Source organism: Sciurus vulgaris (genome assembly GCF_902686455.1).
Source record: "Sciurus vulgaris genome assembly, chromosome: 5".
NCBI classification, from domain to species: Eukaryota; Metazoa; Chordata; class Mammalia; order Rodentia; family Sciuridae; genus Sciurus; species Sciurus vulgaris.
Genome location: NC_136465.1, coordinates 146,002,747 through 146,023,683, shown reverse-complemented (window position 1 = coordinate 146,023,683; position 20,937 = coordinate 146,002,747). Strand labels below are relative to the sequence as shown.

The window sequence follows — 20,937 nt, the reverse complement described above, 5'->3', positions numbered from 1 at the left end:
CCTGTCGGCAATGGTCTTATTATTTAATTCAATCTTAATTAGATACAATCCATTAAAATTTAAGGGATTGTTGTAAGGTCTAAAAGTGCAGAAGGCATTTTTTAAAATGATAATATTAATCATCTAGAAGTGAAAAAGAGACTTTGCCAAGTAACCTTTCTTCTATAATAGTTCTATGATCATTTTGCAGTTCTTTCAAATTTTGAGTTTCAAAGATCATAAATTTAATCCCTAGACCACGTTCCCTGTTTAGGGGACGGTTCAGCCATTTTCAAAAGGAAGCTAAGCTTTGTGTTCAGAAACTTACTATGTTTAAGATTACGTGGTTTAATCGTGAGCATGCCTTGATTATCAGAGGAGGAAAGTCAGACCTCAACTGGTAATGAGACCCCTTGGAAAGGAGTCGCATAGTGAGGCACCAACATATGGTGGGAACCAGCTTCCTAAAACAACCTTTCAGAACCTTATTAGAATCACTGAGCACTGTCAGGCCACCGCTTGATGGAAAAGCAAATGCCCAGAGTGCTTTTCTTCTGCAGGAGATGTAAATGGCTGGCCTGAAAAGAAAGCTAGGGTCCCTTACTTAAAAAGCTTAGGGTCCTGTTAAAGACTTTAGGAGAATAGCCAGAAGGTTCGAGGTAGGACCATTGGAACAGGATTGTTATCCTCCCTGAGACAAAGGCAGGTGGCGGGCAACTGGTGCCCATCCTTTCACTTGAGTGGGCTGGGGGAAGACAGGGTGGAGCGCGCAGAATTGTGTTTTGTTTTGCTTTGCCTGGGGCTCCCCAGTTCCACCCTACATCCAGTCTGCCCAGCCCCCGAGCGCAGGGAGGACGCAGCGGGCAGCCGCAGTGGCCTCTGCGTCAAGGGGTGGTGGGGCGGGGAGGTGCGGCGCCCAGCCAGCAGACCTGGCTGGCTCCTCAGAGCCCTGTCGCCGCCCGCTGCCTCCTCCCCTCGCCCCGCAGCCTTCCGCGGCCGCAGCACAGGCGGGCCGGGCACGTGGCACCTCCGTCACACCCTCACTCACACACACTCACATACACCACGCGGGCGCGCGCGCATACGGATCCGCGCGCCTGTATCCCGTGCTGTTTCCCTGGCAGACACACAGGCGCTCACGAGTCTTTCCTTGCCAGTCCGCAGGGCAGCGACCCTCTAAACCCAGTCCCAGAGCCCGCCCTTGGCAAGCAACTGCTTCTCTCCAGACAGCTCCTGTGTGGCCTCTGTCACAGCTGCCTGGACCCGACCCTTTCTGGACTGCTGCTGGGACGTGGAAACAGCAAGAGGTGCTGGGTCAAGACAGAGTAACGGTAAAGACACACTCCTATGCTAAGGCACTGCTGCGGATGGGGTGGGGCTCGCCATTAGTAGCCCTGGAGTCCGGGGACCAGGAGCCACAGAACTGATGGATGGAAGGACTCAGGCTGGGTCCTGGAGTGGAAGGAGGGGAGAATGGCTTAAAAGCTCCGGGAAAGCTCTTCCAGGCTCAGTTGGCAACCCTTTAGGCTCTGCGTCCTGCACCTGTGCAAGTCTGAGATTGGGAGGGAGGAACCGGGGTGTGGGGGTGAGGAGAGGAGGCACTTGTAGGGAGAAGCACATGGGTCGAAACGTGCCGCCATCCTTCCTTCCTTCCTGTGGTGGAAATTGCCCTCAACATCCCTGGAGACCTACTGGTTTCCAAGTCAAGTTGGGGGTTGAAGGATGGGGTCAAACATCAGAAAGTCCGAGAGGAAAGTTGGGAGGGTCGGGGCGGAGAGGCACTTCCGAGGTGAATTGGAAGCTGATCCTCGTGCCGGTGGGCGGTGGGGCGGGGAGAGCTTCGAGCCTCATTTCTCATTCGCTTGAGGTTCTTTTGCAACTGCAGAAGGGGACTATGGAAGGCAGAGTGTTTTCACGTGACCCCAATTCCCTTTTGCTTAAGGCAGCCTGCGATAAATGATCCCAAAGTGGGCCTTTCGCCGCGCAAAAGGCACGTGGTTGCTGAAGAAAGCACACTTTGAGCGTTTCTGAGCATCCTGGAATTTGACAGCGTGGCGGCGAGGGTGGTGGCGCTGGGATTTTAAGGAACCGATGGGAAAGACGGGAAACCCGGATTGTTTTTACCTTTTATTCACTCGGTCTTTGCGTAGTTGGGGCAGAAGACAGTTTTAAATACAGTGCAGCAGGGAGAAAGCCTTTCACTCTTAACTGGCGCTCCAGCTTTATAAATATGAATGAATCTAAATGCCCGAGGCGTCCCCGCGAAAGACGTGACCCACCTAGTCGCAGAGGCCGCCAGAACGGGATCGTTTTCTCTTTAGTAAGGAAGCAACATTGGGTCTGTTGGAAGAGAGAGAAGCCTCCAGGCTTGCGCTCTCTAGTGTCTCCTTTCCCTTGCCATCCTCCACCCTCACAGGGAATGGCTGGAGTAAGGGCGGGGTCTGGACTGGGGTGTGGTGACGTCGGCAGTGTTTGGGTGCTTATGCAAATGAGACTGCAACCATTTCTTTTGGTCAGGCGGTTTCCCCCTCCAGGTCTTAAAGGTAGACCCGATCTTGGTCTGAACCATTCGTGCCAGTGGTTCACTACCGAGCAGTATGGGAAGAATGAAGGGTTGCCTTATGTGCTGCATTTGGGCTTTTCATTGCCCATTCTGTAAAAGGATTTTTATCCTTGTCAGTGCATGGTTGCTTTTTTGAACTATCAGGTACAAAGTGTTTGCTTTGGGGACTTACCATTCTCAGCCCACACAGTCCCCTGAGACTCCCTGACTCCACCCGCCCCCATTTCTGCAAGAAAGGTGTTGAGATACAGACCTACTTGTCTCTTCCAAACCCAGCACTAGACTTGACAGGTTGTAAAAACTTAATAAATACTTGATTTTGAACTGAATGTTCTTTGAAGAGGTTGTGTATTTCTCTCAAGTTAAATTCGGGGCATTCAACCGTAAGAATGAGACCGACCGTTTAATATCATTCCACCAACTTTAAAATTTAATTCATTGACTATTTTCTCTCCAATTTTTCAGAATGCATGTTATATAGTGAATTCAAGAATTACTACAATTTCAGTCTCAAAATGTAGTATCTTAATGGAATTGAGGAAGATATATACGTATTTCTAGAACATATGTACTTTGTCACCCAAAAAATGAGAAATACTAGAAATTTTTATATTGGATAACTGATATTTGAGATACCAGTATGCTGATGAGATGCCTTGTCCATTATTGAAACATTTAGAATAAGTCAGACTAGTTACAGAAACTTAAACTCTATTTATAACCATTAATTTATCCAGTGATCATAGTTCAAATTTTACTATGTACATGTTAGAAAATAGGCTTCTCCTATCATTAAAATAAAACTTGTGTGTGAATAGCTAAAAAATTTGTATTATTTTATATTCTGGGGTTTTCATCCTAGCAATTTAAAAAATCATTTACTTAATATGGCAGATCTGAAAGAGACCTGAGTACTTATCAAAAGCTCCCTAGTTTTTCTTTTACTTCTCAATTTGCCTCTCAACTTTTTTTAAGACTATGTTAATTCTTTATTGCTGCATACATATGCATGATTGGATAGTTAATGTATTCCTATGCAGAGTAGATTTTGAAATGATTTCTGAGCAGATGGCATTATTAACAAAAATCCACGGGCATAGTCTGATGCATGAAAAACATTCAAGGTTAGATGGCAGGAATCTTTGGATATAGTAGCAATTTACTTACTACATTACTCTTCTGGTAGTGTTCACTAAATAATTTTTGATCAATTTAAGTATTTAAATATTGCCTTTAAATTGTGGAATGAATCATAAGCCAAAAATATTAATTTTGATTAATAATTATGTTCTCTTTCTCTGTGAATAACAGGTCCCAATGATAGACTGGAATAAATACACAATATTACTTGATATAGGATAAAGTTGTTTTTAGTCTTGATGGTCACTTTATTTCCTTGCAATTAATGCATTAAGGTATCCTTTCACATATGACTGATAATTGTCTTTGAATAGAATGCTTACCTTGGGAGCTTTTTCACCTATCACATTGGCAAAGATCAAAAACATTACTAATATTGAAGTGATCAAAGACAAGTCACTCTCATCTATTGCTTGTGGTAGTGAAAATTGAGATAATTTTGTAAAGAACCACTTGGCAATATTTATCATAATTGTAAAAACATATACCTTTTGATCAAGTGCTTTCACTTCTAGGAATTTACAGACATGAAAAACAAAGTATACAGATTTTTTTGGAACATATAATAAGAAATTGTAAGAAATAACACATATATTGTACATCCAAATCATACTTAATTTTAAAATTAAGCTAGTTTATTAATATCAAAAGTTTTTGAAAATTTTAAAAATGAAAAACCAAGATGCAGAATAGAAATAATTGTATGAGAAGATATAGGTTGGAGTGTTGGGGAGAAAATACATATTGACTCTTTTTTCAGTGAATGCACTGAACTTTTTTTTTTTTTAATTGTAGAAAACAAGTTTTATTTGAAGAATGTTAATACAGATTCTTCACAGAGAAGGGGACCCAGAGTTGGGTGCCTGTGGGAGGGGGTGAATCTTGTCCTTTTTATAATTCCAAGGTTTCTTACTTCTCATGTCCCCTCCTTTTATTCCCCCTTCCCCGTCCCCATGCAGTGAAAGGCTGGAGAGGGGCAATTCAGGGGAGCCTCTCAGGGAATACTCATTAATAATTCTCTGCTGGGAGGGATGTACTCCCCTGAGGCAGGTGACATTTTGGTTATTGGTTAGGGGAGGAAGAAGTGTCCTGAAGGTATTAACATTCCATTCCCTACCTAACTAGATTCATCTGTCTACACTAACTGCCTGACTTTTGTTCTTGCTTCATTCCCTGCTCTAATTTTAGTGAATCCTTACTACTGTAAGAAAAATTGGCAATGATCTCTCTGAATGAAGTTTTTTTTTTTGTTTTTGTTTTTTTTTGTTTTTTTTTAGTTTTGAGGTAGTTACAGAATCAGGTATTATTAAAGAATGACACAAAGTTATTGTGAGCATTTTACAAAATTTTCTGCTGAAGTAACATCTTGTCAAAAAACATACAACATAATCAGAATCAGAATGTATACATGCACACATATAATCTTGAATACACCACAGAAAGCTAGGAAGTCTTTGACTACTTTGATGAAAGGGAGTTAGAGGTGGTACGAGATATCCTGGGGAGAAAGGATTGGAAGATATGTTTCACCTTGGACCCTTCTAGTACTACTTTATTGTGTTTTTATTCAAACTATAAATTTAAAAATTATGAACTGAAAATAGCAAAAATATTCCTTTGTTGGAGCGGTATTCAAACATCAGCTGTCCTCAAATTAATAAGGTACAAATTATTGTTTTTTATTTTTAGTTATACATGACAATAGAATGTATTTTGGCAAGCTAAGAATACATAAAATATAACTTATTCCATTAGGTTCCCACTCTTGTGGTCATACATGATGTGGAGTTACCCTGGTTGTATATACAAATACAAGACTAGGAAAGTTATGATCAACCAATTAATTCTACTCTTTCCTATTCCTCTCCCCCTCCCTTCCCTTCATTATCCTTTGGCTAGTCCAGTCTATTCCTATAAATAAGGTACAAATATAGGCATTTTGGCTCCATAATTTTTCTTGTTGTTTCTTGTTGTTCCTTCAACATTTTGAGTAATGAAATTATTTGTAGCATCAGATTTAGTGGCTTCAACTAATTTAGCCATTACATCTGCATAAAAACACTTCTCTTTTTAGTGAATGAACTAAAGTAACTTTGTTTTTAAATTTAGTTTTGTAGCTTCAGAATCACATGTAACTGATTAAGGAGTAACAGTTTCATCAGCTTTTACAAATTTTTTTTGCAAGTGTAGCATCTTGCAAAAACCTGGCTACAACCTCATAATCACAATATTGACATTGATACAGTCAAGTTACAGAACAGTTCAGTCACAGGATTCCCTCTGGTGCCCTTTTATAACCACAGTACTTCACTCCTGTCCCCAACCTCTCAACTCCTGACAACCTCTATAATCTCTTCTTCATGTTTATTAAGTCATTTCAAGAATGTTATATAAATAGAATCATATAGTATACAATCTTTGAAATGGACTTTTTTCACTCAGCACAATTCCCTATAGATTCATTCAATTTCTTATGTATACTAGTACATTGTTTTTACTTCTCCATGATATACATATACCAGATTTGTATAACCATTCACCTATAGAAAGATATATGGGTTATTTCCAGTTAAGAGTTATTGTGAATAATGGACACATCATTACAGGTTTTTATGGAACATACATTTAAATTTATATGGGATAAATGCTTAGGAGTGTGATTTCTGGGTTATTTACTAGTTGTGTGTTTAGTTTTTAAAGAAACTGCCAAATTGTTTTCCATGGTAGCCGTACCATGTTAGATTCTCACCAACAATAAATTAATGACCGATTTTCTCAGTATCCTTACTAGAATATGACTTACTATGTTCTATATTTAGACATTCTGGTATGTGTATATATAATATATATGTAGAAATGTATATATATAATACATATGTAGAAATGTAAGTATATATAATACATACATAATTAAAAGTATGTATTATATATACATTTAATATATAATATGTATGAAGTATGAAGTAAGTAATTATACATATTAAATATGACATATATTATATAGTTATATTTGTGGTTTTAATCTTCATTTCCCTAATATGAATGATAGCATTAAATCTCATTGCATATCCTTATATTCTTAGTTAAAATCTATACATAATAATATTCAGTGAAATGTTCCTTTATGTCTTTGCCTATCATATATATATATATATATATATATTTTTTTTTTTTTTTTTTGGTACCCGGGATTGAACTCAGGGGCACTTGACCACTGAGCCACATACCCAGCCCTATTTTGTGTTTTTTGTTCAGAGACAGGTATCACTAAGTTGCTTAGTGCCTCCCTATTGCTGAGGATGACTTTGAACTCAAAATCCTCCTGCCTCAGCCTCCCAAACCACTGGGATTACAGGTGTGTGCCACTGCAACCAGCTTCTAATTGTATTTTTAATGGTTGAGTTTTAAGAGTTGTTTATATATCCAAATATTACTCTATCCAATATGTAGTCTTCATATATTTTATCCCAGTCTTTAACTTATTTTTCATACTCTTTTTTAGGTCCTTTCACAGAACAAAAGTAATAAAATTTGAGACCTAGTTTATCAATTGTTGCTTTTGTTCCAGCTTTTGATGTCATGTGTAGAATCTTTTTTTAACCCTAGAACTCAAAGATTTTTCTCCAATGATATTTTCTACAAGTTTTAGTTTTATATTTTACATTTAAATCTGGGATCCATTTTGAGTTTTTTTTTTTTTTTTTGTATAAAGCATTAGGTTTACATCAAGATCATATTTTTGCTTACAATGTCTCGTTGTTTCTGGAACCACTTGTTAAGATGGTTATCTTTTCTCTCTTTCCATTGAAATTGCTTTTGTACCTTTATCAAAAATATATTAGGCATATTTTTGTGTGCATCTCTTTCCCTGTAGTCTCTTCTGCTTCATTGGTCTGTGTCTATATTTCTATTGACCCCATCCAGGTTTTATTATTTTTGCTATATAAATCTTGGAATTGGGTAAAATCATTTATCTTGCTTTATTTTTTTGTTTCCATATTATTGGAGCCTTTTTACCTTTTTGTATAAATTTTAGAATAATCTTGCTTATATCAAACTTTTTTCTGGGATTTTTATAGACATTCCATTAAACTCTATACATTCATTAAGAGAGAATTGGTATATTTCCTATATTGAGTCACGAGTCTATGAACATAGTATGTCTATTCATATATTTAGATCTTTCTTTTAAGAAGAGTTGGTGGTTTTCAGGGGAAAAAATACTGTGCCTATTTTGTTACATTTGCATGTAATTATTTCACTTTTTTAGGGGCTATAAATGCTGAGTGATTTGGGGGAAAGGGGTATTGGGATTGAACCCAGGGGTGCTTTCCCACTGAGCTACATCCCTGCCTTTAAAAAAAAAATTTTTTTTTGAGATAAGGTTTTGCTAAATTACTTAAAGCCTCACTAAATTGGTGAGGCTAACTTCAAACATGCAATTCTACTGTCCCAGTTGCTGGGATTACAGGCATATGCCCTAGACCTGTCTTTCTATTATATTTTGTGTGTCCACTTGTTCATTGTTAACAAGTAAAAATGTAAATATCTGTGTATGTTTATCTTGTATCCTGTGTCTTTGTTGAATTCACTTATTCTAGGAGTTCTTGTTTGATTTTTTAGTTTCTTTAGGATTTACAATATGAATAATGAGAAGACCTGCAAATATGGGAAGTTTCCCTTCTTCCTTTTGGATCTGTATTCCTTATATTTACTTTTTCTTGCCATATTACATTTTCTAGAACTTCCAATAGTATGTTGTTTCTGACCCTTAGGGATAAGCATTCAGTCTTTCAGCAGTAAATATTATGTTATCTCTGTTGTTTTTGTAGCTTTATCAAGTTAGAAAGTTCCCTTCTAATTTTTGACAGATTTAAATCAGGAATGGATGTTGAATTTTATCAAAACCTTTTTCTGTACCAGTCAATATGCTCATGTGAATTTTTCCTTTTAAACTGCATTTTTATGGAGAATCACATATTGAATTTTGAATGCTGAACTAGTCTTGTGTACTTGAAATAACTCTATTTGATCATGGCATATAATTCGTTTTACTAAATTCTATTTTCTACTGTCTTATGAATGAATTTTTGTCTATACTCTTTAGAAATATTGATGTATAGTTTTCTTTGTCTGGTTTTGATATTTGAGTAATACTAGTTTAATGAAACTGATTAGGAAGTGTTCTGTTTTTTCTATTGTCTGAAGAGACTAGAGTTCATGTAAATATTTATTTAACGTGTATTAGCATTCTCCAGTGCAGCCATCTGGGCCTGGACATTTGGTTGATGAGAGTGTTAAAATAGCATACTTGAGTTTTAAAAATAGTTATTGAGATATTAAATGATCTCTTTTATATTGGATAAGTTGTATTTTTTTAAGGAACTGGTTCACTGCATCTAAATTATCAATTTATATGTATATGTGTGTGTGTGTGTGTGTGTGCGTGTGTGTAGTTTTTGTTAGCATTCTCTCTTTTAGAAGACTTTGCATTTCATGTTTATTATCAGCATTTCATATAGAATATCTTGTAATGATTAGTAACAAAAACACAAAAGGTCTTTTCAAATATTAAGTGTCAGTTGTTTTGGGTAAATATTGGTTTTCCCCACACAGAAAACTAAATATTACACAGTTTCAGGAGATGGTGATACCATTAGCATAATGCTCCCAAATTATACAAATGGCAATACTTAAAATCATGCACATTATTTCTCCATTTCATAAACCTTCTTAAAACTTTCACAAACATTCCTGGTGCAAAAAAAATTCTTCAAAAACTGCATGATAACATTAAGCTAGAAAATTCACTTTGGAAAATAAAGGAGTTTTCTTTTCTAAACTTGGCTTTAAGATTTATAAAAAGTTGTTAAGACTATAGTGAGGAATGTATTTAAAAAGGTGGGGAAAAGGAACTTCCAGTTGATAAATTCAACATGTCTGAAAATATTTTAGTTATGTAAAGGGAAATTTTCAAGAGCAAGAATATATTATAAATAATAGTCTTTCAGCAAGATGGACAAATGAGTAGCTATTGTGTCAACCATACCCAGAAGAGAAAGGACTTCTTGAAAAATTCTTATTTATAGAATCTTCTGTAAAATAGAGTTGGTACCTCCAATTAATCTTTTACTAAAACAACATCATAAGAGTCCATGTGTTTGTCTAAAAGCACATGTGCTCTATCATTTAGATGTCCAATTTTCAGAATGTGTTCAGCATTGGCTACCCCATCTTACATTCTTAAATCTGTTTTATATTCTACTACCAGAATTATGTTGCTCTTATCTTTTTGTTGACTGAAATATCCTGTTTTCTTCATGATACCATGTTGTGTTTTTAAATACATGAATTAGTTCTTCTTTAAATCCTTTCACTACCCCATTTTCATCAAAATCCATGAGGCTGGATACCACTTTGATATTTGTATGATAAACCACAGCTTGATGGATAAGTTCCTCTAGTGTATCACCAATACCAGTCAAAAGTATGAACACAGGGATTCTTTTTTTTTTATTGTAAACAAATGGGATACATGTTTCTCTGTTTGTACATGGCGTAAAGGCATACCATTTGTGTAATCATAAATTTACATAGGGTAATGTTGTTAGATTCATTCTGTTTTTTCCCCTTCCCCCCACCCCTCCCACCCCTCTTTTCCCTCTATACAGTCCTTCCTTCCTTCATTCTTGCCCCCCTTCCTAACCCTAACTCTAACCCTAACACTAACCCCTCCCTCCCCCCATTATGTGTCGTCATCATCCACTTATTAGCGATATAATTCGTCCTTTGGTGTTTTGAGATTGGCTTATCTCACTTAGCATGATATTCTCCAGTTTCATCCATTTGCTTGCAAATGTCATAATTTTATCATTCTTTATGGCTGAGTAATATTCCATTGTATATATATACCACAGTTTCTTTATCCACTCATCAATTGAAGGACATCTAGGTTGGTTCCACAATCTGACTATTGTGAATTGAGCAGCTATGAACATTGATGTGGCTGTATCTCTGTAGTATGCTGATTTTAAGTCCTTTGGGTATAGGCCAAGGAGTGGGATAGCTGGGTCAAATGGTGGGTCCATTCCAAGTTTTCTAAGGAATCTCCACACTGCTTTCCAGAGTGGCTGCACTAATTTGCAACCCCACCAGCAATGTATGAGTGTACCTTTCTCCCCACATCCTCGCCAACACCTGTTGTTGCTTGTATTCTTGATAATCGACATTCTAATTGGAGTGAGATGGAATCTCAGGGTGGTTTTGATTTGCATTTCTCTTATTACTAGAGATGTTGAGCATTTTTCCATATATTTGTTGATTGCTTGTAGATCTTCTTCTGTGAAGTGTCTACTCATTTCCTTAGCCCATTTGTCAATTGGATTATTTGTATTCTTGGTGTAGAGTTTTTTGAGTTCTTTATAGATTCTGGAGATTAGTGCTCTATCTGAAGTATGATTGGCAAAAATTTTCTCTCACTCTGTAGGCTCTTTCTTCACATTGCTGATAGTTTCCTTTGCTGAGAGAAAGCTTTTTAGTTTGGATCTATCCCAGTTATTGATTCTTGCTTTTATTTGTTGTGCTATGGTAGTCCTGTTGAGGAAGTCTGGTCCTAAGCCGACATGTTGAAGATCAGGACCTACTTTTTCTTCTATAATCTGCAAGGTGTCTGGTCTGATTCTGAGGTCCTTAATCCATTTTGAGTTTAGTTTCATGCATGGTGAGAGATATGGGTTTAGTTTCATTCTGTTGCATGTGGATTTCCAATTCTCCCAGCACCATTTGTTGAAGAGGCTATCTTTTCTCCATTGCATATTTTTGGCACCTTTGTCTAGTATGAGAAAATTGTATTTATTTGGGTTTGTGTCCGTGTCCTCTATTCTGTACCATTGATCTACCTTTCTATTTTGGTACCGATACCATGCTGTTTTTGTTACTATTGCTTTGTAGTAGAGTTGAAGATCTGGTATTGCAATACCCCCTATTTCACTCTTCCTGCTAAGGATTGCTTTAGCTATTCTGGGTTTCTTATTCTTCCAGATGAATTTCATAATTGCTTGCTCTATTTCTGTATGGTGTGTCATTGGGATTTTAATTGGAATTGCATTGAATCTGTATAGCACTTTTGGTAGTATGGCCATTTTGACAATATTAATTCTTCCTATCCAAGAACATGGGAGATCTTTCCATCTTCTAAGGTTTTCTTTAATTTCTTTCTTTAGTGTTCTGTAGTTCTCATTGTAGAGGTCTTTCATTTCTTTTGTGAGATTGATTCCCAAGTATTTTATTTTTTTTGATGCTATTGTGAATGGGGTAGTTTTCCTAATTATTCTTTCCAAAGATTCATAAACATCTATGCCCCAAACAGTGGCTCATCCATGTATGTCAAACAAATCCTTCTCAATTTCAGAAACCAAATAGACCATAACACAATAATACTAGGTGATTTTAACATGCTTCTCTCACCATTGGATAGATCTTCCAAACAAAAATTGAACAAAGAAACCATAGATCTCAATAACACAATCAATAATTTAGACTTAACAGACATTTATAGAGTATACCATCCAACCAAGAGCGAATATACTTTCTTCTCAGCAGCACATGGATCCTTCTCTAAAATAGACCATATATTATGCCACAAAGGTAATGTTAGCAAATACAAGAAAATAGAGACACTACCTTGTATTCTATCAGATCATAATGGATTGAAGTTAGAAATAAATGAAAGAGTAAAAAACAGAAACTACTCCAACACCTGGAGATTAAACAATATGCTCTTATATGATGAATGGATAACAGAAGATATTAGGAAGGAAATTAAAAAATTCTTAGAGGTAAATGAGAACAAAGAAACATCATATCAAAATCTCTGGGACACTATGAAAGTAGTACTTAGAGGAAAATTTATTTCATGGAGCATATTTAATAAAAGAAGTAAACTCAACAAATAAACGACCTAACACTACGGCTCAAAGCCCTAGAAAAAGAAGAACAGACCAGCACCAAAAGTAGTAGAAGACAGAAAATAGTTAAAATCAGAGCTGAAATCAACGAAATTGAAACAAAAGAAACAATACAAAAAACTGACAAAATAAATAGTTGGTTCTTCGAAAAAATAAACAAAATTGATAAACCTTTAGCCACACTAACGAAGAGAAGACAAGAGAAAACCCAAATCACTAAAATTCGGAATGAACAAGGAAATATCACAACAGACACGATTGAAATACAAAATATAATTAGAAGCTATTTTGAAAATCTATACTCCAACAAAATAGAAAATGTCGAAGACATCAACAGGTTTCTAGAGACACATGAATTGCCTAAACTGAACGAGGAGGACATACATAATCTAAATAGACCAATTTCAAGTAATGAAATAGAAGAAGTCATCAAAAGCCTACCAACAAAGAAAAGTCCGGGACCAGATGGGTTCTCAACCGAGTTCTACAAAACCTTTAAAGAAGAGCTCATTCCAATATTTCTCAAAGTATTCCATAAAACAGAAGAGGAGGGAACCCTCCCAAACTAATTCTGTGAAGCCAATATCACACTGATACCTAAACCAGACAGAGACACATCAAGGAAAGAAAACTTCAGACCAATATCCTTAATGAACATCGACACAAAAATTCTCAATAAAATTTTAGCAAATCGCATACAAAAACATATTAAAAAGATACTGCACCATGATCAAGTGGGTTTCATCCCAGGGATGCAAGATTGGTTCAACATCAGGAAATCAATAAATGTAATTCACCATATCAATAGACTTAAAGTCAAGAATCACATGATAATTTCAATAGAAGAAGAAAAAGCATTTGATAGAATACAGCACCCCTTCATGCTCAAAACACTAGAAAAAATAGGGATAGTGGGAACATTCCTTAACATTGTAAAGGCCATTTATGCTAAGCCCATGGCCAATATCATTCTAAATGGTGAAGAACTGAAAGCATTCCGCCTGAAAACTGGAACAAGGCAGGGATGCCCTCTTTCACCACTTCTATTCCATATCGTCCTTGAAACTCTAGCCCGAGCAATTAGACAGACCAAAGAAATTAAAGGGATACAAATAGGAAAAGAAGAACTCAAACTATCCCTATTTGCTGATGACATGATTATATACTTAGAGGAACCAGGAAATTCCACCAGAAAACTTTTAGAACTCATAAGTGAATTCAGTAAAGTAGCGGGATATAAGATTAATGCACATAAATCTAATGCATTTTTATACATAAGTGAACACAGGGATTCTGTGCTTTTGGAACTTAGCTAAGAAATTCTCATATCCTTCTTTCAGTATAACATCAGATTCTACCAGAATTTCTGAAGTTTAGATTTTGGTGTGACTTGTTCAAACAGTGTGATTTGATATACCATTCTTCCATATAAGGGTATGTCTTTTCCACAGTTAAGAACAGGATCAACGTCTATGGCATAATACTGTTCCTTTAGTTGAACTCAATTTTTTGAACATTCATCATTTTGTTAGTGACATTATGACATGTTAGATATGTTTTCCCTTTGTAGGAAAATCTACTTGGCACCATATAAAAATCTATAATTCTCTGAAGTCTGGCAGTTCTTTCTTTGATAAGACTACAGATAATTTCTTCAAATTTATAGGGTTCTTGACTCAAGTTTTCTGGAATTCTGGTATTATTTTGACATGTACAGCAGATTCTTGATCAGTTATTTCTTGGGTATCCAAGCTACTTTGGTTTCATTAGTTGTGAGCAAATAGCAATATTCACTGGACATCCATGGGTTTGTACAGATTCTCATCTCCATGTTCTTGATCTTGCTGCCTATCTTTCTAACTTGAAGGTGAATATGTACTGAGTCAGTACCACTGCACACTGTCGCTGGCTGCCTCACCCACACTGGATACAGTTGCCCAGTCCAGGGACAGGCCCTTGTGTGCCTCCAGGTCAGAGAACAAGAGTCCACTTTCTAGGTCTGTGAGTCCTGGAAGTGCTGGGGCTGCACATGCTGCAATGTCAAGCCCTCTTTCTTATCTGCTGCTGCTGTTTTCTTATGATCATTTTGATGTCTGCAGAATTTTCAGACATAATCCCTGTCTCATTTCTACTTTGAGCATGAATGAGATCCACCATATGGAGCTTATATACATAAGACTAAATATGACTTTGGAAGTTATTATGAATCTTGTGATAAAAAGAAAGTAACTGTGTGGATTTACAAATCTACACCACACTTGTTCCATACAGGTCTAACTCCATTGTGAAGATATTTTTTTGGACAGTATTTTACATTTAATGAAGTATTTAGACTTTTAGTTGTGTCTAGTGAATATTTATCTGTTTCATAAGCATATGTCTCAGTTATCTATTAATATACAATAAACCATTCTAAAACATAGTAGCTGAAAACAAGAAGAATGACATTATTTATTTTTATTCTGTGGCTTGGCTGGGCTCAGTTGTGTGGTTCATTTGTTTTAGTTGGTATTAACTGGCAGTTTGGCTGGGGATAGAATGTCTTGTTATTGTGCCTGGGGCTTCAGCTTAGATGCTAGAATAATTTGGTGCATGGTTGAGAGCATCTCTCTCTCTCTCTCTCTCTCTCTCTCTCTCTTTTTTCCCTTCCATGTGGGGTTTCTAGCAATGATGATGTACTTTTTCCCATGGTGTCTGGCATCCAAAAGACAGAAAGAAGAAATTAAAGGCTTGTTCAGCTATTGGAACTTTCATAGTGTCATTTCTCCTGCATTCTGCTGGCCAAATTCAGAGCTAGCCTCAATTTAAAAGAATAGCAAATAGACTTCATACCTTGATTGGAGGAACAGTAGACATATACAGAGTTGGGAGGATCTGTTAGTGTTTGTTTTTGCAGATAACCTACTACAGAAAGTAACTGCCAAAGGTCAAACTTGATATTTGATGAAGATAACAAAATATGTTAAGAGCTTTCAAACTCATATTTTATAGGACAAGCTAATATGAATATGTAAATAAATACAAATAATAGTTTATGCTTATGGTAAGCTTATGAATGACCTCTAAAGACATGTCTACTTCCTATCCTTGACAACTCTGTTACCTGATTGGAACAAATGTGCTTTGCAGACATAATCTTGAGATTTAAGAGATTATCCTGGGATACCTAATGGGTTCAACATACATAAGTGTGCATGAGAAAGAGGCAGAGAGAGATTAGATTTAGATATACCTAGGCAAGTATAGGTCAGGTGACAAAGAAGACATAGTGGGGTGACATGGCCATAGATCAAGGCATGCCATCATTCACCAGAAGGTCGAAGAGGCAAGGCTCAGACTGTCCCCTGCAACCTTCAGAGGAAATACAGACCTGCTGATAATTTAAATTTAGGGCATTGAAACCTATTTTGGCTCTGTGGTCTCCAGAGCTCTGAAAGTAGACATGTCTGTTGTTTTAAGCATCTACGTTTAAAGGAATTTGTTACAGCAAACTTAGGAAATGAATGCAGTGCCTATGTCTGAGGTGTTTTCAAGTTAATAAACCTTTTATGTATTTAAAAGATTTTTTGTCTATTTTAAAAATATTTAAGATTTTAGTTAAGATTTAAAATCTGCCTTTGGTTCATAGGAGTCAACAAAAATATAAACTTTAATTTATGGAAATTACTTAATGATTATAATTAATTTTAAACAAATTCACAAGAAGGTGAAAAGGGAAGTCTTTAGCACCCTTTACCAAACTCCCCTGCCTTAACATCTGTGTCAAACAAGGTACAGTATCATAACCAGCATATTGACATTGGTATAATCCATAAAATTTTTCTAATGATATAGCAATTTTTATTTTGTATATGTTTTTGTATGAAGCCTGTGTAATTTTTCAAATATAATACTTCATGTCACGCTTACCATTAAGTTGTACCATCCTGAAATATTCCCTCCCGCTTCCTATTTATAGCACACCACCTGCCCTAACTCTTTGCAACCACTAATCATTGTTCATCTTTGTAATTGTTATTTCACAAATGTTGTATAAGTAAAATTAAGAAATATGCATTCTTTTGAAATTAGCTTCTTAATTTTTTTTTAACTTGGTTGGTATTATTTCCTTGAGGTTCATCTAAATTCTTGCAAGTGATGAGAGTTCTCTCCTTTTTAATGCTGACTGGTACTTTATGGTGTGGATGTAGCACAGGTGGTTTCAAGTCTTCACCCATGGAAGCACATATAGGTAGTTTCCAGTTTTGACTATTATGAACATTTGTGTACAAACTTCTTAAGTTTCTGTTCTTTGGGGTAAATGCTTAAGAGTACAGTTGATGGTCACTACAAGAAGTCGAGTCTGTTTTTTAGAATGGCTATGCCACTTGGCATTCCCATCAGTCATGTATGATTCATCCAGTTTCTTCACATCCTCACCAACACTTGGTGTTATTAATGTTTAAGAAAACAGCTTAGTCATTTTGTTAAGTGTATTGTAGTCCAACTTTGTGGCAAAAGCATATATTTTATAAAGTATAATTGTGTCTTTTCGTATTGTCATTTGTAAAAAAAAGGTTCCCTCCCTTTTGATTGGATATGAGATTTTTAAAAATCTTTTTACTTAGTGTTATCTTTTTGCTTATGTACAGGAGTATATAATTTATAAAATAAATTTTTAGACTGAATTCCATATTTAGAAAATATTTTGCCTCATTTGTTGAGATCTTTGTTTTAGTCAACTTTTTCACTGCTGTGACTAAAAGACCTGACCAGCACAATTATAGAGGAGGAATAGTTTATATAGGGGCTAGAGGTTTCAGAGGTCTCAATCCATAGCAGGCTCCATTCCTCAGGCTCCAAGTGAGGGAGAACATCGTGGTGAAAGAGTGTGGTAGAAGAAACCAGCTCACATGTAGATCAGAAGACAGAGAGAGTCTCCACTTACAATACAAATAAGTACCCAAAGCCACCCACACCCCAACGCCCACCTCCTCTAGTCATACCTACAAGTTCAATTAATCCCTATCATAGAATTAATTCCCTGATTGGGTTAAGACTCTCACAACCCAATCATTTCTCCTCTGAACCTTTTTACATTATCTCACATGTGAGCTTTTGGGGCACACCTCGCATCCAAACCATAACAATCATTATTTCAGTATTTTATCATGTCTCTTGTTACTCTCCTTGTGCAATTATTCCTTAATCACAAAATAATCAGCATTTTGTTCCAATTTTTCCTGTAATATGATTCAACATTTTGATTTTATTCAGGCAACCTATCTTATTTATTAGAATTAGGAAAATTTATTCATTGTGTCCATAGTGAACTTCAAATTCTATGTTCAGATTGATTTGTGTTTAAGGAAAATTTCCTCAAGTAAAATTTGAACTTGTCAATGTCAGGGAGATAATTTCTCGGTGCTCTAATTCTTTCTTATAGAACATTAAGCTTGTGGTAAATGCCAAACTTTAGCCAGTGCAGACAAGTCTCTAGGAGTCATCCTTCTGTCTAAGATGTAAGAACCTGCCTGCTATTTCAGGTCTTTTCATATTTTCAATTAAAATGTGAATTAAAATTTAATATAACATAACTTCAAAGAGGTAATAACAATAGTTTGGGAGCTAAAAATGCCTAGAAAGATGGGACAAGAATTGTCCAAATATTTAGATAATTTTCTGGTGAAAATACTGGCATGATTGGTTGAGATAAAAGAAGAGAAAAGGCCTATTACCAATGTCAAGAATAAAGAGTGGGATATGAGTACAGGTGTTTTAAAAAGTAGCTGTGGAATATCAGGAATCACTTTATGCCAATAAATGTGAGAGTTTTAATGAAATGGGCAAGTTCCTCAGAAAAGATGACTTACTAAAACTAACAGCAAGAAAAAGAAAATCTAAGTGGCTTTATGTCAATGAAAGAAATTGAATTTTTAATTAAACATATTCCATAACAAAAATTCCAGGCCCAGATGGCTTTATTGGTGAGTGCTGCCAAACATTTAAAGATGAAATAAAAGTAAACCTCCTCATATTGTCTCAGAAAATATACAAAAAACTCTTTTCCTGGGGCCACCAAAACGAGAAAAGCAAAATCCAAGAATAAAACAACAGACCACATTCCCATGAATGTATTTGAAATCAATCCACAACAAAATATTCACAGATTTATTCTAGTGGTATATTAAAAGGGTATAACATCCTGATCAAGGAAATGAGAGATTGGTTTAAGATATAAAACCAATCAATGTAATCTTGTATAGTTACAGATTTAGAAGTTTCAGAATTATTAAAGACAAAATTATCGTGCAAAATTCAACATGTTCATTAAAAAAAAAAAAAACCTCACTGAACTAAGGATGAAAAGTAACCTAACTAAACTGATAAAGGGCATCTATATATTAAAAAAATAATAATAAAATAAACCTTTGTAACTAAAGTTGTACTTATGTTAAATATTGAGTACTTTCCCAAGGATACTGGGGCAGGGGTGAGGAGGTAGCTCTTAGCACTTCTGTGTAACATTTTAGTGGATTTTCCAGCTACTAAATAAGACAGAGAAAGAAGCCATAGGTGACTAATTAGAAAAGAATAAGGTAATGTATTAATAATATGTCAAAGTACACTCTACTGTCATGTATATCTAGAAAGGACAAATTTAAAAGAAGAAAGAAAAGTAGAAGTTAATTGTCTTCACTCATTGAGGGTGTAGTTGTGTAATTGGATAGTCTTTGTGAACTTAAAAAATTAAAGACGAAACTTGGTCATTATTTCAAGACAGAAAGATTGTATTTTAAAAATCTGTTTGATTCCTCATACTAGCAACTTGAATCAAGAAAGCAATTATAATCATATCCAAAAGTGTAGACTAATTAGGGATAAATTTAACAGATGATGTTCAGGACTGGTAACGTTGAAATGTTTAAATCATTTTTGAGAGAAATTAAAGAATACATACATAAAAAGATATACCAAGTTCATAGATTGGAAAACTCAACTCTTTAAATGTCATTGTTTCCCAAATGGATCCATAGAATTGATAGAATCTCATTTAAGGTGGAGTTTGTTTGTTTGTTTGTTTAAGAAGAAATTGAAAAACTGAGTTCAACATTTGTGTGGAAAGGCAAGAACCTAAAATAGGTAAAATAAACTTCAAAAGGAGAAGACATAACATGAAATGGTTGGTTTTGACAACTGCTGAGTTAGCAATTTGTGATTTAAAAAGCTTTGGGTCTAGTTGTAAGTGCTTCAAAGGTTAAAAGTGAAGATAAAGCAATACAAAATGGGAAAAAGAAAACTGTAAATATAAATTCAAATTTAAATAAAGTCCTGATATTTTATGTGTTTATAGTCATATACACAGATGAATAGAAAAAACAATAGTTTTATATTTATAGTTGGTGTTTTATTTAGGGTTCTTTAAAAGCTATAGAAACTAATGCTGGCTAAAAGACAAAAGAAAAAGAATTTTGGCTGCTTCAGGGGCTCAAAGACACAATAGGGTGCTTGGAAATAAGATGGAAAAGGGCAAGAATGAAAGTAGTTCTGGAGAGTAGGCACCAGGATCCATGACTACAGTGGTAGTTACAGCCTGGGCATCATGCCTTTGATGGAACTGACAAGATGCCAACATTTGTGATTTCTTTGTCACCTTGAGATTCCAACTTTAGGGAGGGGAGTCTAATTTCATAAATGTAGGAGATGTTTTTCAGAGATAGCGACAATATTTTTAATCCTCCCTGTTTTCATACCCTTTGCAATATGACTTCGTTGCTCCTTCCATCAAGAAGTGGGATATAGCCAGGCTTGGTGGTGCACTCCTGTAATGTCATGGCTCAGGAGGCTGAGGCAGGAAGATTGTGAGTTTAAAGCCAGTCTCAGCAATTTAGCGAGGCACTTAGCAGCTCAACGAGACCCTGTCTCTAATAAAATATTTTAAGGGTCTGGGGATATGGCTCAGTTATTTCTGTACTCTTGAATCAATCTGGATTTAGTTATGAGACTTGCTTTGGCAGTGAAACGTTAGAAAAGGGACACAGAAACTTTAATAGCACTTTCCCATTGGGCTTACCTTCTTTTGGCTGCAGCTGAAAATCTGAGCTTACAGTATAAAGAAGTTGGAGCTAGCATTTTGGAGAGGCTGCATCCACCAGGATCAAAGTGCTCTGCCTAATAGCCTAACTATCACGAGAATGAGAGCTAGATCTTCCGACCATCCACCCTCAATGGACTTGACAGATGAGTCAAGATAAGTAGAACATCTGATCATCTAAGTGTCACTCATATTGCTGAACCAACAAATCCTAA

The 20,937-nt window shown here is 35.9% G+C and overlaps 1 protein-coding gene across 1 annotated transcript in view; it reads left to right on the top strand.

Annotated features, from left to right (window-relative positions):
• The first annotated feature begins 1,049 nt into the window (after nt 1-1,049).
• Nucleotides 1,050-20,937, top strand: part of SLC6A15 (solute carrier family 6 member 15) — a 53,595-nt gene continuing 33,707 nt past the window's right edge. Inside the window, exon 1 of the mRNA XM_079141187.1 lies at nt 1,050-1,310. The gene's annotated coding sequence lies outside the window, so the exon portion shown is untranslated. The remainder of the gene's footprint in view (nt 1,311-20,937) is intronic.